The sequence below is a fragment of the Mobula birostris genome, chromosome 8, assembly GCF_030028105.1.
Source record: "Mobula birostris isolate sMobBir1 chromosome 8, sMobBir1.hap1, whole genome shotgun sequence".
Lineage (NCBI taxonomy): Eukaryota > Metazoa > Chordata > Chondrichthyes > Myliobatiformes > Myliobatidae > Mobula > Mobula birostris.
The window spans coordinates 30736852-30762285 of record NC_092377.1 but is presented as its reverse complement, the minus strand read 5'-3'; the positions used below and the strand labels follow the sequence as shown (position 1 = coordinate 30762285).

At 39.4% G+C, this 25434-nt stretch overlaps 1 long non-coding RNA gene across 2 annotated transcripts in view; it reads right to left on the bottom strand.

The window, feature by feature from the left end:
- Nucleotides 1–222: 222 nt before the first annotated feature.
- LOC140201211 (uncharacterized) overlaps nucleotides 223–25434 on the bottom strand; it is a 57066-nt gene continuing 31854 nt past the window's right edge. Inside the window, exons 3-4 of one of the 2 annotated variants that reach the window (XR_011886792.1) lie at nucleotides 22466–22545; nucleotides 223–827 (exon numbers count right to left, since the gene is read on the bottom strand). This is a non-coding gene — a long non-coding RNA (uncharacterized lncRNA). The remainder of the gene's footprint in view (nucleotides 828–22465; nucleotides 22546–25434) is intronic. The other variant, XR_011886791.1, reaches the window with a different exon arrangement.

Genomic DNA, 25434 nt, shown 5'->3' with positions numbered 1-25434 from the left:
GTTCACAGGCAGGCAGGGATGGATGATCAATACCAGTTTTGGCAACAACTCTCCCTCCTCCAGAATGAGTGAATGTAAAAAAAATCAGAAGTCTTCTATCAAATGTATTAGTTTGCTTAATTAGATGTGAGGTGTGAGAGGTAAATTGTAACAAAGTAAGTCCCCTTTCTTCACCCATTACATAGAACATTTATCCTTAAATTATTGATAATGAAGTGAATGCTTTATTGTTTATTTCTCCTTGTTCAGGCAGCCAGAAAGTACAGAACATATATTGTGTTTCATCTCTCTGTTGATTACAATATGAGGCAGGAGCCAACCAGCTTCAGTGGGATACAACATGCTGACTGTCTTTAAACAAAAGTGCATTGACGACAAAATAGCTGGCGCATGGGGTGAGAAACAAAAATGAAATATAAATGGTACAAAACACTTCCTATTTGTACCAGTTGCTCAAAAGGAGTTGTATTTATAGCTTCACAGCCAAAGGTTTTTCAACAGCCATGATTGTATTTCTTTAATTACTAGTCCACAAGACTTTTGCTCCTCCTGCAGTTACATCATGGATCTCCAGGAAGGTTTCAGTGTGTCCTCTCTTTCAACTGAATTAACTTTAAACATTTATTTTAAACCTTTGAGCTCCGCAGTAAACTTCTCTCCTTGCCTTAGATAGAAAGGAGAATATAATTATCATGGTTTACTGTTTAAAACAATGCTCGGTACCCTTTGTTAAGATAAGATTTTGAGCTCCGTGGTCAAAGGTAAAAGCTTTCAAGGGTTTTCTTCTCAGGAGTCTTTAAAGTATTTCTTTGTTTTCCTGTAAGTGCCTGCAAGAAAATGAAACACAAGGTCATTTATAGGGACATATACTGTATGTACTTTGTATTTTAATTTCCTTTGAATTTTGAACTTTGAAGAACACCATTCTTGTGTAACAATATGGCGTATTATAGTTCATTTTACATATTTCAGTACAAGGTAAAATTTGCGTAATTTATTATGATAAGGCCTTAACATATATCATATTTACAGCAAACACTTACATTCCACCACAGTAATTTATTCTACAGACACACAAATGCAGTTAATCTACACATCTAATGCAGCTAATTCTAAAAGACTTGGCCCAGTACATTACAGGTAAATCCTACAAAAGGTAGTGGATTCGGCCCAGTATATCACAGGTAAAACCCTCCCAACCATTGAGCACTTCTACATGAAACACTGCCATAGAAAAGCACCATCCCTCATCAAAGATCCTCATCACCCAGGCCATGCTCTTTTCTTGCTACTGTCATCACGTAGAAGGTACAGGTGCCTCAGGACTCACACTACCAGATTCAAGAACGGTTACCACCCCTCATCCATCAGGCTCTTGAATAAAAGGGGATAACTACATAATTTAAGGACCCTGTTATATTGTTATTTTATACTCGTTATTTATTGCTATTTATTTATATCTGCACTTGCAGTTTGTTTACAGTTATCAGTTACTCTTCTACAGATTTGCTAAGTATGCCCGCAGAAAAAGAATCTCAGGGTTGTATGTGGTGACATGTATGTACACTAATAAAAATTTTACTCTGAACATCTGAGGAATATGTATGTGATTGTGAATTGACATACAACATGTCCATTCAAACATCAGGTTGGTGGCCTGGATACCTGGTTTGGATCTCTGCCAAGTTTGGTCCTGTGCCAGGATCTTGGCAGTCTTCCTTCATTGGTGGCCTTTGCAAAGATTTGGATCAGTATGCTTCTGGCCGAATGAAGAAAACAATACTGCTGGGCTTGGATTTGAAAAAAACAGCCAGACCAAGTTGAACAAGAATCAGTGGGGTATGTCTAGGAAATGCCAATCATAAAATCTTCAAGAACAGGATATAGAAAATACCCAAATAAAAGCAGTTAATTCAGCCAATTTCAAAATGATGAGAACATGTCTAGATTTGGTATAAACTGTAATTGAACTGTGGTGGTCTTTAAAATGCAAATATTTCAGCTACAGTCTAGGTATATTCCAATATGGAAAAAAGAAGTTAGAAATTAAAAAATGCAGAAAAAACAATTTGTGGTAAATGGCAGATTGTTAACACCAGTAAAATCACACTGATTACAGGAAGTTTAATGATGAAGTAAAAAAAAAATCCATATGCATTATTTACATCTGACTTCACTAAGGAAGACAATGCAACCAGCTCTTCAGCAAAGGAATATGCACAAGAGATTCTGCAGATGCTGGAAATCCGGAGTAACACATACACAAAGCTGGAGGAACTCAGCAGTTCAGGCAGCATCTCTGGAAAGGAATATGCAGTCAACGTTTTTGGTCGAGACCTACTGAGTTCCTCCAGCATTTTGTATGTGTTTCAAAGGAATATGCAACTGAGATTCTGGAATAGATAAGTATTTGAACAGAAATCACCAAGTCCGCTTGGGATGCTGAGGGAAGTAAGGAAGTTTCAGAGGGCCTGACCCTCGTCCTTCATTGGTTCTAGGTGGTGCTTAGGACCTGGAAAACTGTATGTGCTACACTCTTCTTCAAACAAAAGGTGTGGAGATCTCAGGAACAACAGACCAGGCAGTTTAACCACAATAGTGGGGAAATTTTTAGAAATTCTAATCAGGGGCAGAATTTTCGGATTGTAGATTGAATAGAGAAAACCAGCTTGGATTTACTAAATGCAAGTCATACCTATCTAAAATTGATAGTTTTCTGGTCATGTAACAGAGAGAGAGTTCTCTCTGTCAGCTGACTCTTGATGTAGCACCAAATCAAGTACTTATCACTTACACTGAAGGTAGTGGAATAAAAAGTTTTAAAGCTGCATGGATAGAAAATGAGCCCAAGCGACCAAGGCTTTTATATGTATAAATAATTGGACCACAGAATATCTGGGCACAATTGCTACAATTGTTTGGTGAAGTGAAAGAGCATAGATTTCATGAAGAAAATATATTGACAAGGGAAGTGTGAATGATGTAGCCTATTTTGACTTCTATAAAATTGACGTAGGAGACTTCTACAAAAGGTCAGAGGCCATGAGACTCATGCAAACAGGCAATTGGACTAAAATTGGCATATTAATAGGAGGCAAAGACTGATGATGGAAGGTTGATTTTGTGATTGGAACCTTATGACCAACAGTGTATCAAAGAAATTCTGTAAGAACATAAAGGTAACCAGGGAGAGAATAGGTCCCCCTTAAAGATCAGTATGGCTGTCAATGTGTGGAACCTCAGGAGATGTGAAAGGCCTTAAATGAACGCTTCCGGTCAGTATTTATCGTCATTAAGGATTGGAATTCAAGGATGAAAACAGTAATGTCCTGAAATATAATGACATTAGGAAAGGAGAGGTAGTGGTGGTCAACTGGGAAGGTGAGTAAAGGAATTGGCAGGTGAATTTAACTCAGACAAGAGCAAAATGATGCATTTTGGGAAGTTAAACCAAGCCACACTGACATAATAAATGACAGGACCATGGAGAGTATTGCATAACAGAGAGATCTAGAAGTAGATAGTTCCCTGATAGTCGTGAAACTAACAGGCTATCAGGATAGAAACCATAGAAAAACTACAGCACAGAAACAGGCCTTTTGGCCCTTCTTGGCTGTGCTGAACCATTTTTTGCCTAGTCCCACTGACCTGCACACAGACCATATCCCTCCATACACCTCCCATTCATGTATCTGTCCAATTTATTCTTAAATGTTAAAAAAGAACCCGCATTTACCACCTCGTCTGGCAGCTCATTCCATACTCCCACCACTCTCTGTGTGAAGAAGCCCCCACTAATGTTCCCTTTAAACTTACCCCCCCTCACCTTTAACCCATGTCCTCTGGTTTTTTTCTCCCCTTGGCTCAGTGGAAAAAGCCTGCTTGCATTCACTCTATCTATACCCATCATAAGTTTATATACCTCTATCAAATCTCCCCTCATTCTTCTACACTCCAGGGAATAAAGTCCTAACCTATTCAACCTTACTCTGTAACTGAGTTTCTCAAGTCCCGGCAACATCCTTGTAAACCTTCTCTGCACTCTTTCAACCTTATTTATATCCTTCCTGTAATTTGGTGACCAAAACTGAACACAATACTCCAGATTTGGCCTCACCAATGCCTTATACAACCTCATCATAACATTCCAGCTCTTATACTCAATACTTTGATTAATAAATTTCTTCATTTATTTGGCAAAATAAAAACCCGAGATTGGGTAAAATACATCTACAGAAAGCTAAGAGAGATGGAGGCTTGGCATTACCTAACTTTAGATTCTATTATTGGGCAATTAATATTCGACACATGAAATTTTGGTTACTTGATCAAGATACACTATCCATTCCTAAATGGGTAGTATTGGAATTACAATCTGCTCAAGGTTATGCACTTGGCTTCATTTTAGGTTCTTCTCTTCCTTTTGATTTGAAACGCTACAAACAGGTTTGTAACCCGATAGTTAAATATACCTTATGTATTTGGTTTCAATTCCGAAAATTTTTCGATCTTAATCAATTTGGGCTTGCGATTCCTATTTTAGGCAACATATTCTTTCCTCCCTCTTCTACGGACCGTGCCTTTCAAATTTGGAAGGCTAATGGTATTTCACAGTTTTTGGATTTATTTTTAGATGGTTCCCTTATGTCTTTTGAACAATTATCTAACAAATATAACTTACCAAGAATACATTTTTTTTAGATATCTCCAAGTTAGAAATTTCCTAAGTACTATACTCTCTTCCTTTCTGATGCTACCTCCTACATATATTTTAGATACTATAATTAACCTTAATCCATCTCAGAAAGGTGTAACGGCTATTATTTATAATATTATCATGAAACTTAGGAAAGCTCCATTCGATAAGATTAGGTCAGATTGGGAAAAGGAATTGGGCTTTATTATTTCGGTGGATGACTGGGTGCATATTTTACAACTAGTCAATACTTCCTCTATCTGTTCTAAACACTCTCTAATTCAATTTAAAGTTGTCCATAGAGCACATATGTCTAAAGATAAATTGGCTCATTTTTATTCTCATATTAACCCTCTTTGTGACAGATGTCATGGGGAAATAACTTCCTTAACTCATATGTTTTGGGCCTGTCCTACTTTGGAAACTTTTTGGAAAGACATTTTTAATATTATTTCAAAGGTATTGAATATAGATATTTCTCCCCATCCTATTACTGCTATCTTTGGATTACCTAAAATTTCCAGTAATCTTTCCCCTTCAGCCCGTAGATTGATTGCATTTCTTACTTTAATGGCGAAAAGATGTATTTTACAACATTGGAAGGAGATTAATACTCCAACTACGTTCTTTTGGTTTTCCCAGACAATACTATGTTTAAATTTGGAAAAAGTTAGAAGTAATCTTTATGATTCTTCAGTTAAATTTGAAAAGACTTGGAGATCTTTTATTCAACATTTTCATTTAATGTAACTTTTTTTCTTTCTCTGTCCATATTTATATTCCCTTCTTGCTTTTTAACTGTTTTTAATGGAGGTTGGGTTTGAGGACGTGATTGTTTTAAGTTGTTTAACTCTACTTGATACCTAGTTAGCCCATTGCTTTGCTTTGCTTTTTAGATTAGTTGCACTGTAGGGTTTTTTTGGGGGTTTTTTTGGGGTTTTTTTTCTTTTCCTTATTGACATGTATGAAAATTAGTAATACTATTATATTACCTTGTTATTTTATATCTAAACTGCACTGTTTGTACTAACTTCTTTTTGTGTATTAATATTTCTTGTAAAGTTATATTGCAACAGTGTATCAGTGCCTATATGGTTTACCTTTTGTGTACTAATTCAATAAAAAGATTTAAAAAGAAAGAATAAAGGCCAATGTACCAAAGGCTCTCTTTACGACCTTATATATCTGTGACGCCACTTTTAGGGAATTTTGTATCTGTATTCCCAGATCCCTCTGTTCTACTGAACTCCTCAGTGCCTTACCATTAACCCTGTATGTTCTACCTAGGTTTGTCCTTCCAACGTGCAATACCTCACACTTGTCTGTATGAAACTCCATCTGCCATTTTTCAGCCCATTTTTTCCAGCTGGTCTAAGTCCCTCTGCAGGCTCTGAAAATCTTCCTCACTGTCTACTACACCTCCAATCTTTGTATCATCAGCAAATTTGCTGATCCAATTTACCACATTATCATCCAGATCATTGATATAGATGACAAATAACAATGGACCCAGCACTGATCCCTGTGGCACACCACTAGTCACAGGCCTCCACTCAGAGAAGCAATCCTCTACTACCACTCTTTGGCTTCTTCCATTGAGCCAATGTCTAATCCAATTTACCACCTCTCCATGTATACCTAGCGACTGAATTTTCCTAACTAACCTCCCATGCGGGACCTTGTCAAAGGCCTTACTGAAGTCCATGTAGACAATATCCACTGTCTTCCCTTCATCCACTTTCCTGGTAACCTCCTCGAAAAACTCCAACAGATTGGTCAAACATGACCTACCACGCACAAAGCCATGTTGACTCTCCCTAATAAGTCCCTGTCTATCCAAATGCTTGTAGATTCTGTCTCTTAGTACTCCCTCCAATAACTTACCTACTACTGATGTTAAATTTACCGGCCTATAATTTCCCAGATTACTTTTTGATCCTTTTTTAAACAACGGAACAACTTGAGCCACTCTCCAATCCTCCGGCACCTCACCTGCAGACAGCGACATTTAAAATATTTCTGCCAAGGCCCCTGCAATTTCAACACTAGTCTCCCTCAAGGTCCGAGGGAACACCCTGTCAGGTCCCAGGGATTTATCCACTTTAATTTTCCTCAAGACAGCAAGCGCCTCCTCCTTTTCAATCTGTACCGTTTCCATGACCTCACTACTTGTTTCCCTTAATTCCAAAGACTTCATGCCAGTTTCCTTAGTAAATACAGACGCAAAAAACCTATTTAAGATCTCCCCCATTTCCTTTGGTTCCACACATAGCCAACCACTCTGATCTTCAAGAGGACCAATTTTATCCCTTACAATCCTTTTGCTCTTAATATACCTGTAGAAGCTCTTTGGATTATCCTTCACTTTGACTGCCAAGGCAACCTCATGTCTTCTTTTAGCCCTCCTGATTTCTTTCTTAAGTATTTTCTTGCACTTCTTATTCTCCTCAAGCACCTTATTTACTCCCTGTTTCCTATACATGTCATACAACTCCCTCTTCTGCACAATTGCTCCTCCCTCTGCATCATCCTCAACACTGGTGCCCCCCAGAGCTGTGTGCTGAGCCCTCTGCTGTACACTCTGCTCACACATGACTGCAAGGTCAAACACCCATAATCGCATTGTCAAGTTTGCCAATGACACGACAGTGGTCGGTTTGATCACCAACGATGAGGCAGCCTACAGGGAGGAGGTGGAATAGCTCGAGGCCTGGTGCCAGGCAAATAAACACTTCTGCAATATCAACAAGACAAAGGAGATAGTTATTGACTTCAAGAGAATTTGCACCACTGACACCCCTCTTTACATCATAAGACAGCAGTGGAAACTGCAAGCAGTTTCAAACTCCTGAGAGTGCACATCTCGCACAACCTCACACGGTCCAAGAACAGAGTTCTATACAATGAGGGAAGCTCTACTTTATGAGGAGGCAGAGGAGAGCTGGACTATGCACATTTACATTCACATCATTTTGTAGGTGGGCAGTAGAGAGCATCCTAACAAGCTGTATCATTGCATGGTATAGAAAACGGACTGCAGTGAACAGGAAGGCTCTACAGCAGATAGTCAAAACTGCCATCATCACTGGCACCAGACTACCCGTCATCAAGGACATATATACAGAAAGGTGCCAGAAAAGGGCCAGTAACATCATAAAGGATCCCACCTACCCTGCTCATAGATTGTTTGTCCCACTCCCATCAGAAAGGAGGCTACATATCCTGCACACCAGCACCACCAGACTCAAAAACAGGTACTTTCCCTAAGTAGTAAGTCTGATCAACACCTTCACCTGCTTAACCCACCCTTCCACACCCCAACCACCACAACTTTGTAATTTTCTGTCAGCCACTTTTATGTACAGACACTCCTGTGCCAAGTGTTACTTTAAGGACATACAATCAGTCTATGTATATAAACAATGTTATGTATTTATATTTATTGTGTTTTTTTAAAATTATTATTGTGTTCTTTATCTTATTGTGCTGCATCAGATCCAGACTAACAATTATTTTGTTCTCTTTTACACTTGTATACTGGAAATAACATTAAACAACCTTGAATCTTGAATTTTGCTAATATATATATATATGAACTCCTGCCTCAGCAAGGACCTGGACCCATTGCAATTTGCCTATCGTCACAATAGGTCAACGGCAGATGCAATCTCAATGGTTCTCCACACAGCTTTAGATCACCTAGACATCACAAACACCTACGTCAGGATGCTGTTCATCGACTATAGCTCAGCATTAAATACCATCATTCTCACAATCCTGATTGAGAAGTTGCAGAACCTGGGCCTCTGTACCTTCCTCTTCAATTGGGTCCTCAACTTCCTAACCAGAAGACCACAGTCTGTGCGGATTGGTGATAACATATCCTCCTCGCTGACAATCAACACTGGTGCACCTCAGGGGTGTATGCTTAGCCCAATGCTCTACTCTCTGTGTACACATGACTGTGTGACTAGGCATAGCTCAAATACCATCTACAAATTTGCTGATGATACAGCCATTGTTGGTAGAATCTCAGGTGGCGACAAGAAGGCGTACAGCGGTGAGATATGTCAACTAGTGGAATGGTGCCACTGCAACAACCTGGCACTCAACGTCAGTAAGATGAAAGAGCTGATTGTGGACTTCAGGAAGGGTAAGATGAAAGAACACATACCAATCCTCATAGGGGGATCAGAAGTGGAGAGAGTGAGCAGCTTCAAGTTCTTAGGTGTCAAGATCTCTGAGGATCTAACCTGGTCCCAACATATCAATGTAGTTATAAGGAAAGCAAGACAGCGGCTATACCTTGTTAGGAGTTTGAAGAGATTTGGCATGTCAACAAATACACTTAAAAACTTCTATGGTTGTACTGTGGAGAGCATTCTGACAGGCTGCATCACTGTCTGGTATGGAGGGGCTACTGCACAGGACTGAAAAAAGCTACAGAAGGTTGTGAATCTAGTCAGCTCCATCTTGGGTACTAGCCTACAAAGTACCCAGGACATCTTCAGGGAGCAGTATCTCAGAAAGGCAGCGTCCATTACTAAGGGCCTCCAGCACCCAGGGCATGCCGTTTTCTCACTGTTACCATCAGGTAGGAGATACAGAAGCTTGAAGGCACACACTCAATGATTCAGGAACAGCTTCTTCCCCTCTGCCATCCGATTCCTAAATGGACATTGAAGCTTTGGACACTACCTCACTGTTTTTAATACACAGTATTTCTGTTTTTTACACATTTTAAAAAGTCTATTCAATATATGTAATTGATTTACTTGTTTATTTATTATTATGTTTTTATTTTATTTATTATTTTTTCTCTCTCTCTGCTAGATTATGTGTTGCATTGAACTGCTGCTGCTAAGTTAATAAATTTCACGTCACATGCTGGTGATAATAAAGCTGATTCTGATCTAGTATTTCGCCTGTGTCCACCAAAGATTTTTAAATCTCAGCCAGAACCCGAGCAACCTCTTCCCTTACTACTCAAGCAGCATGCAATGAATCCCATCTGGTCCTGGGGAATTTATAAAACCATAAGATATAAGAGCAGAATTAGGCCATTCAGCCCTTCAAGCCTGCTCCACTATATGAACACGGCTGATCTATTCTCCCTCTCAACCCCATTCTCCTGCCGTCTTTCTGTAACCTTTGATGCCTAATCAACAACTTCTGCTTTAAATATACCCAATGACTTGGTATTCACAACTGTCTGTCGCAAAGCATTGCATGGATTCACTACCCTCTGGCAAAATAAATTCCTCCTCCAGAGAAGGTTCACAAGGATGATTCAAGGAATGAAAGGGTTATCATATGAGGAACGTTTGATAGCTTTGGGTCTGTATTTGCTGGAATTTAGAAGGATGAGAGGAGATCTCACTGAAACCTTTTGAATGTTGAAAGGCCTAGACAGAGTAGATGTGAAAAGGATGGTTCCCATGGTGGGAGCGTCTAGGACAAGAGGTCACAGCCTCAGGCTAGAGGGGTGTCCATTCGAAACAGAGATGCAGAGAAAGTTCTTTAGCCAAGGGGTGGTGAATTTGTGGAATCTGTTGTCACATGCAGCTGTGGAGGCCAGGTTGCTGGGTGTATTTAAGGCAGAGATTGATAGGTTTTTTTTGGACATGGTATCAAAGGTTACAGGGAGAAGGATGGGAACTGGGATTGATGAGGAGAGTAAAAAAGGATCAGCCATGATTGAATGGTGGAGCAGTCTCAATGGGCCAGATGGTCTAATTCTGTTCCTACGTCTTATGTCTTATATCTTATGGTCTTATACCGACGAACTTAAAGCTGTTTCCCCTCTCAACCTCAGATCCATTGATGTCTCCGTTCCTCCTGTAGTCTACGACCAGCTCCTTTGTTTTTGCGGTCTTTCATTGATTGTATTATGTTTCTTGGATTTACTGTCTATGCTCACAATAAAATGAATGTCAGGGCTGCATATGGTGACAAATATGTAATCTGATTCATTTTCAAAGTGCAAAGCAAATTTATTATCAAATTACATATATGCCACCATATGCAGCCCTGACATTCATTTTCTTGTGAGCATAGACATCTTCTGGTATTGTCCTGGTTGTTGCTAATGGGCCATTTTATTTCCCTGGTTATTCTTTTGCCTCTGCTATACTGTTCCTTCGAATTTACCTTAATCTTGTCTGCCAGTGATTTATCATGACCCTCCTTTCTTAGCCTTGCTAATTTCATTTTGCAGGGACATTATAGTACAACTTTTACAAAAAATTGGTTAGATCACAACTGGAGTACTCAGAATCAGAATCAGGTTTAATATCACTGGCATATGTCATGAGATTTGTTAATTTTGCAGCAGCAGTACAATGCAATACATGATAATAGAAAGAAAAACCTGTGAATTACAGTTAGTATATATAATAGCTAAATTAAACAAGTAGTGCAAAACAATAGAAATAATTCTTTTTCAACTCTCTTTGTACAATTTTCTTTCAACAGACTATAAAGTGGAATTGATTGCATTAGGGAGGATGCAGAGGAGATTATACAGCACAGTAGCAGGTCTTTCCAACCAAAAGAGCCCCCACAACACAATTACACCAATTAATCAACTAACCTACTGTGTCTTTGGAATGTGTGAGGAAACTGGAGCACCTAGAATGAAACCACGCTGTCATGGGAGAATGTACAAACTTCCTCCAGACAGTGCAGGAATTGAACCGTGGTCACTAGTGCTGAAAGCATGCCCTGGATGGAATGAGGGAGAGAGGATAGGCTGAACTTGGAGTTGGTGAAGCTGAGGGGGAACCTAATGGAGGAATACAAAATTATGAGGAGCACATATAGGGAAGATAATAGGAAATCTTTCCCATAGCAGAAGTAGGTCAGCATGGTGGCATAGTGGTTAGCACAACGCTTTATCGTACCAGTGACCCAGGTTCAATTCCCACCACCTTAAGGATTTGTACATTCTCCCTGTGACCACATGGTTTTCCTCTGGGTACTCTGCTTTCCTTCCACAGTCAAGAGACCTACTGGTTGGTAAGTTAATTAGTCATTGTAAATTGTCCCGTGATTAAACTCGGATTAATTTGGGGATTGCTGGGCAGCACGGTTCCAAAGGCCAGAAGGGCTGGTTCCATGCTGTATCTCAATAAATAAATAAATAAATAAATAAAATTAAGTATGTTAAGCTGGAAAGCATTGGTTTAGGGTAAAGGGCAAGAGGTTTAAAAGGGATCTAACAAAGAACTATTTCACTCAGTGGATGGTTGGAATCTCCTTGGATAAATGTGGATGCAAGTACTCTCAGAGCATTTTGATAATGATTTGAATAACCAGTGTACTGAAGGCTACAGACCAAGTGGTGATAAATGGGATTAATGTGAAGTAGTTAATGGTAGATATGGACATGGTGGACTAAAGCACTTGTATGATTCTGTGACTTTAAGAGGATCCTTGTTTATTATAACTCAGCAATGATTTAAAGAACCAGAAGAACAAACCATAAAGGCAAACATGTGATAATTACTTCTCCAGATGAGTCAGCAGGTTTCACCTCTGAGTAACTGCGCCTTAAAATATGTTAGATCAACGGAACAAATACCTTTGTATCATGGAATTCCACTCCATGTTGTTAAGATAATTTTTCCTTTAATATTGCACATGAACCTTGACTGAGTATGTAGGACAAACAGCCAAAAATCGATTTGTTTAGGCTAAACAAACAGGACACTAACTGGATTAACAAACAAATTACAGTGGGATAAAGGGAAAATGACCTCTCTGAACTCTGCAGGGAAAATGGAGGAGTTCGATGGAATGAATACAAGAGAGGGAAGGCAAATATTAGAAAGGCTACATACTCCACTATTGGCATATGCAACTGTAAAGAAAAATAACAAAGAGGAAGGGATACTGAAATCACAGCAGTCTGATCACTAAGGACCAATCTCAACATTGTTACCAAGCCTGTTCAGGCAGCTCCTGTGGAGACTGAACAGAGGTGATTTTACAGGTCAATGGTCTTTAATTAGAACTAAGAACAAAATTGAAAATAGACATGAGCAAATCCGGGGTCAGTCCAATTTCTGAAGAATCTTGTCTGCTCTATATCCTTTTGTCGTGGAATTCAGACTCAGGCTTTTCGGGGCCAGACATGAGCAAACTTGCAGAGAACTGAAAGAGCGGCAGAGAACAAGGGATATGCTGTGATCGGGTGGGAACAAAGAGATCAGGTGGTAAAGGCATGGTAATGTCACTAGAGGAAGTGTATCCACAGCTTCTGCCCTTCAGATTTTTTTTTGAAGGCGTGTATCAGCCAATACCTTTTCCCCTCCTCTCCAGCACCTGAAGCATTTTAAGCTTATTTAGACAACCTGCCCTTGCACACTACCCTCCCAGCCCTGGAAAGCAAGGGACATAGGATTTAGAAAGAAACTCGAGTGGCTTCAATCCCGGCGTGGTGTAATCTGTGTTGTGCAACACTGGACTGAATGAAAATCACTTAGTGTCTTCAGAAGCCACAGTTTGAATCCCACCAGTCAGAGCTCTCCTGTTATGGGTGTGCAGTCTGAACAAACAAACGTTATTCTGCGCTCAGCAATCACCTTGGTTATGAGTTGTTTAGACTCAAGGTCAAAAAGTGCACATGTCCTTAACCAAATAATTGCCTATTTTAATGCCATATACACAGTTCCACTGGTTACCTGTTGCAAATCAATAAGGTGGAGATAGATTTCTTTCTTTTTATTTCAGACCTACATTAAAAAGGCAATAACTGCACTTAGAATGATACTCACACTGTTTTGACAACAAGCACCCAAACTAAAAGCATGTTTTTCAGTTTTGTATCTGGTGGTGCTTGCTTACGAAAGAAAGGTGTTAAAGTCCAAAGCAGCCAAATTCCCCTTATCTGTACATTGTGCACAAACATTGTCTGTGGGCATGCAAAGGACATTCTATGCCAGAGTGTAAAGTTCCTTGTGATAAGTTGTTGCTTGCCACTCCTGTTTCCAACTTCGGCTTGCACTTTTGACCACGACCCATCACCCTGATTTTTAATATGTACACAGTTATTTTTTAAAAAATCAAATGCCAAAACAAATGTACAAAAGATACAATGAGGATGTGACTGCAATTTGGATATTTAAGGAGCAGTTGAGAGCTACTACTAGAGAAATTAAAGCAACTTCTCTTCCTTCCACACGTTTCACACTGATACTTTACCAATATTCTGCCTTCAACTTTCTCATTTACATTCCCGTGATTTATTGGACATTGGCTTGAAACAATGTATACTGATCTCATGGAGCAAGTCAACCATTTACATTTTCTGGTACAGGTGAGGGCTGTTCTTTACCAAAAATTTTCTTCAACCCAAATTGTAAAGCATGAATACTGAACAATTCTGCAGAATTGAAAACATGTTTATTATTGTATCCACTGTTCAGCGCACAGAAGGGACATTTTAAAAAAGAGACTTTTCTTTCCACTTCTTCTGACACCATCTGAGGGTAGAGGCAAGTCAAGTTTACTGTCATCGGTATACATATCATAAATGCCATGAAAATTGGCTTTTTGCCACAGCACAGTACAATAAACAGGACAAACATACGTTAACATAAACTTAAACTTGGAGTCAATTGAGGTCTCGGTGTACTTGGAGGCACATGCTAAAATAGGCTGGAGTCAGCATGGTTTCCTCAAAGGAAAATCTTGTCTGACAGATCAGTTGGAATTCTTTGAAGAAATAACAAGCAGGGTAGACAAAGGAGAATCGGCTGATGGTGTGTACTTGGAGTTTCAGAAGGCTTTGACGAGGTGCCACACATGAGGCTGCTTAACAAGCTACAAGCCCATGGTATTACAGGAAAGATTCTAGCATGGATAAAGCTGTGGCTAATTGGCAGGAGGCAAAGAGTGGGAATAAACAGAGCCTTTTTTCGTTGGCTGCCGGTGACTAGTGGTGTTTCAGAGGGGTCTGTGTTGGGACCAATTCTTTTTACGTCATATGTCAATGATTTGGATGGTGGAATTGAAGGCTTTATTGCCAGGTTTGCAGATGATATGAAGATAGGTGGAGGGGCAGGTAGTTTTGGGAAAGTAGAAAGGCAACAGAAGACTTAGGAGAATGGTGGCAGATGGAATATGGTGTCGAGAAGTATATGGTCATGCACTTTGGTAGAAGAAATGAAAAGTTTGATTATTTTCTAAATGGAGAGAAAATAAAAGTACTGAGACGCAAAGGGATTTGGTAGTCCTTGTGCAGAATTCTTTAAAGGTTAATTTGCAGGTTGAGTCTAAGGTGAGGAAGGCAAATGCAATGCTAGCATTCATTTCAAGAGGACTAGAATATAAAAGCAAGGATGTAATTTTGAGATTTTATAAAGCACTGGTGAGGCCTCACTTGGAGTATTGTGAGTAGGTTTGGGCCCGTTATCTTAGAAAGGGTGTGCTAAAACTGGAGAGGATTCAAACAAGGTTCTCAAAAATGATTCCAGGTTTGAATGGCTTGTTTTATGAAGAGTGTTTGATCACTTTGGGCTTGTATTCACTAGAATTCAGAAGAATGAAAGTCTAAGACTAGAGGTCACAGCCGTAGAACAGAGGGGTATCCTTTTAAAATTCTGATGCGGAGGAATTCCTTTAGCCAGAGAATGGCGAACCTGTGGAATTCGTTGCCACAGGCAGCTTTCAGAGGTCAAGCCTTTATATACATATAAGGGAGAAGTTGATAGACTCTTGATTGCTGAGGGCATGAAGGGATACGGGGAGAAATCTGGAGATTGAGGCTGACAGGAAAAGTGGATCAGCCATGATGAAATGGCAGAGGAGACTCGATGGGCCAAATGGCCTAATTCTGCTCCTATACCTTATGGTCTTATGGTCTAACTGAGATACAACACTGGGCGGCACGGGAGGTCGTTCCTGCCTGTGGCCATCGAACTTGCAGCTCCTCCCGTGGAGGGTCAGACACCCTGAGCCAATAGACTGGTCCTGGACTTATCTTCCATTTGGCATAGTTTGCATTTTGTTGTTTGATTGTTTGTGGTTTTTGTATTGCTATATTTATGCTCTATTCTTGGTTGGTGCGGCTGTAACGAAACCCAATTTCCCTTGGGGTCAATAAAGTATTTCTATCTATCTATCTAAATTACTGTACAAGATGAAACACAACCAGACTACTAACCAGAAGATTACAATCTGTGCGGATTGGAAATAACACCTCCACCTCGCTGACAGTCAATACTGGCGCACCACAGGGACGCGCTCTTAGCCCACTGCTCAACTCTCTCTATACCCACGTCTGTGTTTCTAGGCATAGCTCAAATGCCACATATAAATTTGCTGATGATACAACCATTGTTGGCAGAATCTCAGATGGTGATGAGAGGACGTACAGAGGTGATATATTCCAGCTAGTTGAGTAGTGTCGTAGCAACAACCTTGCATTCAATATTAATAAGACTAAAGAGCTGATTGTGGACTTCCAAAAAGGTAGAATGAGGGAACACAAACCAATCTTCATAGAGGGATCAGAAGTGGGAAGTGTGAGCAATTTCAAGTTCCTGGGTGTCAATATCTCTGAGGACCTAACCTGGTTGCAACATAGTTGATACAGCTATAATAAGGCAAGATTGTGGTTATATTTCATTAGGAGTTTGAGGAAGTTTGGTTTGTCACCTAAAACACTCAAAAACTTCTATAGATGTACCTCAGAGAGCATTCTGAGTGGTTGCAACACTGTCTGCTATGGGGGGCGGTGGGGGGGGGCTACTGCACAGGATCAAAGGAAATTGCAGAAAGTTGAAAAATTAGTCAGCTCTATCATGGGTACTTGCTTCTGCAGTATCCAAGACATCTTCAAAGAGCAGTGCCTCAGGAAGCTGACGTTCATCATTAAGTACCCCCACCACCATGTCATGCCCTCTTCTCAGTGTTACTGTCAGGAAGGAGGTACAGAAGCCTGAAGGCATACACTCAGTGATTTAGGAAGAGCTTCTTCCCATCTGCCATTTGATTTCTAAATGGACATTGAACACACGAACACTACCTCATCACTTTTTAAAAATTTATTTCTGTTTTTGCACTACTTACTTTAATTTAACTATTTTAATACACATATATATTCTTGCCGTAATTCAGTTTTTTTCTATATTTATCATGTATTGCATTGCACTGCTGCTGCAAATTTAACAAATTTCTCATCACACACCATTGTGAAGTATAACAGCATTAGTGGATGTTCAGAGAGAGAAAAAGAAATGGAGTCCAACATAATGTTGTCAGTATCTCATGGCCATTACTTAGATTACACTTGGCAGTGTGTATAGTTCTGGTCACTACACTACACTACAGGCAAAATATGAGGGCTGTAGTCAGAAGGAGAGATTGGACAGGTTGTTTATTCATATTGGAATGTAGGAGGCTGAGAAAAGACCTTGTAGAATGTAGATGCTTAAAAATTACGAGGGGTGTAGTTAGTGTCAAGGTCAGGGCCTTTTTCCTATGCAGAGGAGTCTGGATCTAAAGGACACAGATTTAACGATAGGGAAGGAACTTAAAGGAGATTTGAGGTGCAAGTTTTTCCACATGGAGGGTGGTGGTTACCTGGAACAAGATGCCATTGTTAGTGTTGAGACAGATATAATTACAATGTTGAAAAGACATTTGGACAGGTACTTGAAATAGAAAATGTTAGAGGGTCTAAGTAGGTTGGTGGGATGAGTGTAAGTAAGCATTACAGTGGGCTTGCATTTCTGTGCTCTATGATTCTAGTTATTAATCCTTCTGTGTAAATACAGATGGGGTGAATGATTTTACCATAGAAAGCCTGACCAAAGCTGGATCCTATCTTTTTCATTTATTTTAAGGACATCCCAACAGATTAAACCTATCAGTCCCATGCCCACTACTTATTTCCCTGTAGCCCAGCAACGTGACCTTCTCTCACATGCTCAGCAGCACTCCTTCAATCCTGTTGTCATTAGGGTTCATTTATGATAACCATTCAGCTTATCAGTGCATGCCTGGGATATGGGTGCAAAAAAACCATGGGTCTCTGGAAAAAGTTGCAATCTTTTTTTAAAAACAAATAAACTTTATTCATAATTAAAAATATACAAGAATAAACTGTGTTATTCTTTACATTCAAAGTCAATGATTTCAGTTCTGTTCCATTACATTCCTACGTATCAATCAATCAATCAATAGCACTGCTGTCACTCATGTAGACCCCGGGATGGTATCCTATTACAATAATTGATGGGTTTCCCCTCCAACCCGACCCCTCGGTTTCCATTAGGAGAAACAACCTACATTGTGGTCCTCCCCACCGAGCCCTTGAGGAGGCATTCTACCAGACAATCTAGACTCCCCACTGTGTCCATCGAATCCTTCTCCTGCAGTGTCTGCAGGACTTTCTGTGCTGAATACTGCCTGATGGACCTGTGGTCAAAGGTGATAGTCAGGAAGAACTATTTCACGAAAGGCAGGTAATGCGGCGACATCCAGCTGACTGGCACATTGTGTGGCAACAGGGCCAGAACCATCCCCGGCAACACTCGGGACAGATACAACCTCAGCATGAAATGGTACTTGGTGTCCACATAAATGACCTGTTGCAGCCACACACGAAGATGGTCATCAGGGTGAGGATGACACTGGGGTATGTTTTACCCCATTGTGCTTTGTGACCTTTCTCAGCCACAAGTCTCACCTGTCAAGCAGAGTGATCACCTTTGTCAGGAAAGATATCATCCCACAAGAGTAAGAAATCCTACACAGCAATTAAATTATGAAATCTTTAGGCCCGAATTTAAGATTTACCATTAAAATACATACATACATATGTAATGCCCTGGTTCATGTCTTTACTATTAAGCTGTAGGTATCTCATTTAGCAGCTCTGTAAGAGCTGCTGCTCTGCTTTCAGCCTGTTTGGGTTATTGTTGAAGATAAGAGATGATGTGGAATGTGTGCCATCCAATTAGCGGGAGGTTTTCTTGATGAGGGACAATAGGTTGGGCTTGAGGTTTTCTTTTGTTTGAGTGGAGATGAAGAGAGAAGACGCTGGGGAGAACCGGTCGTAGCATACGATCCGATGTGAGACCCGTTTGTTCGAGATGGATTGTGAGTGACGCTCGGAAGGTGGTGTGTGCTTTCATGTTGTCCAAGGGCCCAGCGCGTGAGTGACTGAGAAGTTCAAGATGAGCTCCGACTATTGGACATTTGATTGTTTAACGAGAATGGGCCCTTTTCTTTTTGTTATTCCTTACTAACCCCTCAGTTAAGATCCATAAATATAAGTCCTTTGATCGTATGTAGTGTACTGTCTGTTATTCTGTGGCATTAATTTCTAACAGGGTAGCAAATGACAAACCATCCACACAAACTGAAGTTTGGGCTGGGATCAAGCATGCCTCAACCTCACGAGTTTTGCAGGGCCGGAGGTCGTCTTCCCTAGACTTACACAGTCCAAGAAACTGGGGTGTTTCATCTATATGAAGTATTCACCTCGCAAAGCCCTCCCCCCCCGGCAGAAGTTTTCATGTTTTATTGTTTTACAACATTGAAACACAGTGGATTTAATTCATCTTTTTTGACACTGGTCAAGAGAAAAAGACTCTTTCATGTCAGAATGAAAACAGTTCTTTCTATAAAGTGATCTAAATTAATTACTCATATAAAACACAAAATAATTGATTGCACAAGTATTCACATCCTTTAATATGACACACCAAATCATCGCTGGTGCAGCCAATTGGTTTTAGAAGCCACATAATTAGTTAAATAGAGATAACTGTGTGTAGTCAAGGTGTTTCAATTGATTGTAGTAAAAATACACCTGTAACTAGTAGATCCAACTGCTGGTGAGTCAGTATCCTGGCAAAAGCAACACCATGAAGACAAAAGAACATTCCCAGCAACTCTGCGAAAAGGTTATTGAAAAGCACAAGTTAGGAGATGGATACAAGAAAATTTCCAAGTCACTGAATATCCCTTGAAGTTCAGTTGAGTCAATCATCAAATGGAAAGAATATGGCACAGCTGTAAATCTGCCTAGAGCAGGCCATCCTCAAAAACTGAATGACCATGCAAGAAAGGGACCAGTGAGGGAGGCCACCAAGAGGCCTATGGCAACTCTGGAGGAGTTACAAGCTTCAGTGGCAAAGAGAAAGCCACTGTTGAAAAACAACTCAAATGAAATCTCCACTAGAGTTTGCCAGAAGGCATGTGGGAGACTATGAAGTCAACTGGAAGAAGGTTCTATGGTGTGATAAAACCGAAATTCTGCCTTTTGGCCATCAGTCTAAATGCTATGTTTGGTGTAAGCTTCACTGCAGCAGGCCCTGGAAGGCTTGTAAAGGTAGAAGGTAAAATGAATGCAGCAAAATACAGGGAAATCCTGGAGGAAACTTGATGCAGTCTGCAAGAGAACTGCGACTTGGGAGAAGATTTGTTTTCCAGCAAGGCAATAACCCCAAGCATAAAGCCAAAGCTACACAGGAATAGCGTAAAAACAACGAAGTTAATGTCCTGGAGTGGCCGAGACAGAGTCCAGACCTCAATCCAACTGAGAATTTGTGACTGGACTTGAAAAGGGCTGTTTACTCACAATTCCCATGCAATCTGACAGAACTTGAGCAGTTTTGTAAATAAGAATGGGGGGAAAATTGCAGTGTCCAAGCAACACACATCAAAGTTGCTGGTGAACGCAGCAGGCCAGGCAGCATCTCTAGGAAGAGGTACAGTCGACGTTTCGGGCCGAGACTCTTCGTCAGGACCCTGATGAACTTTGATGTGTGTTGCTTGAATTTCTAGCATCTGCAGAATTCCTTGTGATTGCAGTGTCCAGATGTGCAAAGCTGATAAAGACCTACCCACACAGACTCAAAGCTGTAATTGCAGCCAGAGGTGCATCTACTAAATACTGACTTGAAGGGGGAGAATACTTATGCAATCAATTATTTTGTGTTTTATATTTGTAATTTAGATCACTTTGTAGAGATCTGTTTTCACTTTGACATGAAAGAGTCTTTTTCTGTTGATCAGTGTCAAAAAATTCAAATTAAATCCACTGTGATTCAATGTTGTAAAACATTATAACAGGAGAAGTTTCAAATGGGAAGAATACTTTTTACAGGCACTGTATATAAATAAAAGTTGAGATGGAGTTAAAAGCTAAGCAGGGAGGAATGTTGTGTATTTAATACTTCAGTGATATTTGACTAATATAGTACATATATAATTTGATAAAGCGTTCTTGTTTGTTTAAATAATGCATTGCAGGTTAGATGTAAAAGTACGTAAGTGATACATGTCATCATGCCACTATGTGATTCACCGGCATAAAAACGAAATTAGACTCATATTCTGGGCTCTCTTTGTTTTTTGAAAATTAGTTTTGTGTCTTGGAGTTTACAAAACATAACATCCACACCTATGCTATTTGCATCATATGTTATTCTTTTTATTGCATACAACCCTTTCCAGGTTATATGGTAGTGTTCCAGAAATTCAAGTAAGCATTTCGGGTGACAAATCAACCCTGCATGAGACCCACTGAATGAGATTATTCCCTGTGCATGTTTTTGGAGTATTACAGTGGAAATTAATGGGCATTAATCAGACGAGTGACCATCATTGTTTTTAATAATGCATAGGGGAAAATCATTACTTCCTTTTGGACCACCCCCAGTGTTATACCAATCCTCACCCAACGCTCACTGATCTATCTCCAATGGCCCAGGCTTCAATCCTGAACTTGTGCACTTTACTGAACTCTCTACTCATTTGCTACCAGATCCACCTTTGTGTCCCAGCGGGTCCATGACCCACCTGGAGACAGCCAGCATCCCAGACTTCGTGTATTAAGTATACAGCAGAGGAGTGCTGCTGCCTGATGCATTCAGCCTTGAGCAGTAGCAAAGTTTTCTTCTATGGAATCATAATGGAAACTCCTGTCGGCACAACGGAGAACAATTCTGTCATGCACTTTTCATTGTGCATATAAATGTCTCTGCTGTGCACCATACTGATCAGAAACAGGAACTGACATTCTTCCATCGATTTGTGAACTGGGTTGGAGTATAGCTGTTAGGAGGAAAGGGGAATGCATCTGTGGAATATGATGATGGGATACTGGGAGGGATGGGGTGGTGTTAGGTGAAAAGTAGTGGTAAAGAAATATTTATTAATCAGTTTCCTGTCTCCACTTCTTCCAAACCTATTGGCTCCTCTGAAGTTCCACAAGTATTTGTTATGTTAATCATGAAGTTTTTTGAATTACATTTCAGAAATTCACTTTGGAACATTATGTGTTCTATTTATTTCTTATATGTAATTAATTCAAGTGGTTACAGGATGTAACGATGTCCTCATGGAAATGACATAACCATCACATGTTGTTGCAAAAGAAAGCCTGAATAAAATATATAATCTTTTGTGCCCTGTGGATAATATTTTTGTTAGAACTTCCTTATCAACTTTCTTAATACAAGTCTCCCAAAGCATAAGTTATATTTTTCTATTTTTAAAAGAAGACTCAGTAAATGCAAGTCATTAATTGCACATAGGTAAAGTTTGTACATTGTACATTTGGTATTACTTGTTCAACCATCATACATTAGGCTGACATCCAAGGATATATATTAATTGCAGCAGATAACAATAAGGAACAGGAATCTTAGCCACTTACAAGTCTGTAATCATAGGTTCCTAAGGCTAATTGCTGCATTCCAACCACCACCCAGACCGAGATCAATGAACAGTGCAGAAAATGCCTCAAACCTTTAATGTTCCTGGCGTGTACAGCTCAATCACTCATAAATGCCATCGAAGGAGCTGAATCATTTCAATAACAGGTCCACCTTAGTAACATAAGCAAACAATAGTTTTATTTTGAAACAATGCACCTATATATTTGAGATATGTTATAACATAACCCAGTAAAAGTAAAACTTAAAAAACTAAAGAAGCAAAAACCTGAACAATCCCTTGACTACTTGCAATTACTTAAAGAAGAAAATTTAAGACAAAAATTTACAATTGAAGTAGGGGAATGGATTTCAAAGTCAAGAAATAGAATCTGTTGAAGATGATGGCAATCATGTAGAAATTAAGTTTAACTCTCTAAAGGATGCCTTGGTAGAATCAGTAAAGTCAGTGATTCCTAAAAAAGAAAAAAGCACAAGGAATAAATGGATGACAGATGAAATCAAAAATCTAATGGAAGAAAGGAGAAGGAAGAAAGCAAATCCTATAGAATATAAGTCCTTAGATAAAAAAAGTTAAAAGTTTATGTCAAAAAGCCAAAGAAGAATGGTTAAACCAGGAATGTGAGCAAATAGGAAGAATCCCTATTACTGATCCAAAAAGGTTACATCAACAAATGAAGAATATCACTGGTAAAAAGCTCCTCTGTTCTTCAGGTGGATGTTTGAAAGCAAAGGACAGTACCATTATCATGGAAAAAGATGAGATTATGAACAGATGGACTGAGTATATTCAGGAATTGTTTGAAGACAATCAAGGTGAAAACCAGAAATTAAGAAAAACATTTAAGGTCCAAATATTTTAAAATCTGAAGTTCGTAATGCAATAAATAAAATGAAAGGAAAGGCAGCAGGTCCTGATGAATTAGTAATAGAACAAATTGTCGCCCTTGAAGATTATGGAATTGAAAAACTTACTGATTTAATCAATGACATTTATGAGACTGAAATAATACCAGAAGAGATGAAAAAATCAGTATTTATCACTCTTCCTAAGAAACCTGGAGCAATAGAATGTGAATCACATAGGACCATAAGTTTAATGAGTCATATCACCAAGATACGTCTAGAATTTTGATGACAAGAGCTAAAAGTAAGATACAAACTGAAATAGGTAAAGAACAATGTGGTTTTGTGAAAGACAAAGGTACAAGAAACGCAACAGGATACTATCAGAACGAGCTATTCAAGTGCAAAAAGATTTGTTTGTTTGTTTTATCGACTACACAAAAGCATTTGATAAAGTGAAGCACAATAAGATATTTGAAATATTACAGAAAACTCTAGATCTAGATTTGAAAGATCTCCGCCTAATCAGAAATCTGGAAAACACTGGAACCAAAAATGCAATTTTCATGCTACAGATGATCTGCGAACGAGCCATCCAGGTACAAAAAGACATCTACCTACGTTTCATTGACTATACAAAAGCTTTTGACATTGTCAGACAGTAAGATCTTTTGGAAATGCTTCAAGATCTTGACATAGATGGGAAAGATATACATTTCTTAAGAAACTTATACTGGGACCAGACAGCATCCATCAGAATAGAAGGAGAAGTGAGTGAGTATGTGAATATCATGAGAGGAGTCAGGCAAGGTGTGTCTTTTCGCCAGACTTATTCAACCTGTATAGTGAAAATATCTTGAGAAGTATCAAAGACATCAAAGGATTCACAATTGGAAGCCATAATATAAATAACATCAGATATGCTGATAACATCGTACTAATAGCTGACTCAGAAACAAAACTTCAAGAACTACTCACTATAGTGGCAGCAGCAAGTAATCACAGAGGCCTCTCAATCAATTCCAAGAAGACAGAAAGCATGATCATCTCCAGAAAGACAAACATCCCGCAATGTGTGATCAAGATCGGAAATATAAACATCAAACAAGTCAACAAATTCAAATATCTTGTCAGCCTAATAACAAGCAATGGCAGGTGTGCCACAGATATCAAATACAGAATAGCAATGGCAAAAGAAGCTTTCCAAAAATTGAACACCATATTGACAGCCAGAAAGATGAGCACATACACTAAAAACAGAATACTGCAGTACTACACTTATTCTATCCTGACTTATGGAAGTGAATGCTGGATTATTTCTCCAGCAATGGAAAAGAGACTAGAAGCAGCTGAATTATGGTTCTACAGGAGAATGTTAAAAATATTATGGACCACACACAGATCAAATGAAGAAGTTCTCAGAAGGGCCCAAGCAGTTCAATCACTCATACCAACAATAAGAGAAAGACAACTCAGATTCCTAGGGCACATCATGCGGAAGGATGAACTAGAAAAACTCATACGCTCAGGAAAGATTGAGGGGAGTAAACCTAGAGGAAGACCTCGGCTTATGTACATCAAAAGCATAGCCAGGTGGCTACACATCAAGGAAATGGAAGTCATCCAAAAAACGAAGGATAGATCTATATGGAAAACCATGGTCACCAAAGTCCACATCAGATATGGTACCTAGACAGACAGACAAACTAAACTAGGCATTTCAACCCACCTCAGAGTACTGAAATGTTACATTTATCCAGTTATGTTATTTGGCTCAGAATGTTGGACAATATCTAGTAACTTGAGGAAATGAAGCAGCAGAGATGTGGTTTTTGAGGAGAATGCAAAGAATATCATGGACGAAATGAATATCTAATGAGGACATCATGAACAGAGCAAACACAAAAAGAGAAATAATGTATGAGATCATGAAAAGGCAATGTAACTTCATTGGACATGTGATTAGGAAAGAGGAGTTAGAATGCACAGTAATTATGGGAAAGATTGAAGAGAAGAAAGCAAGAGGAAGACAAAGACAAATGATGATGGAGAAAGCAGCCAGAGAACTGGAAAGGAATACCAATGAATTGATCCACTTGACCCAAAACAGGAGTGTGTGGGCCATGGTAGTCAAAGCTCAAACTGGGTATGGCACCTGATGATGATGATGATAACAGAGGAAAGAGTTCATTTACT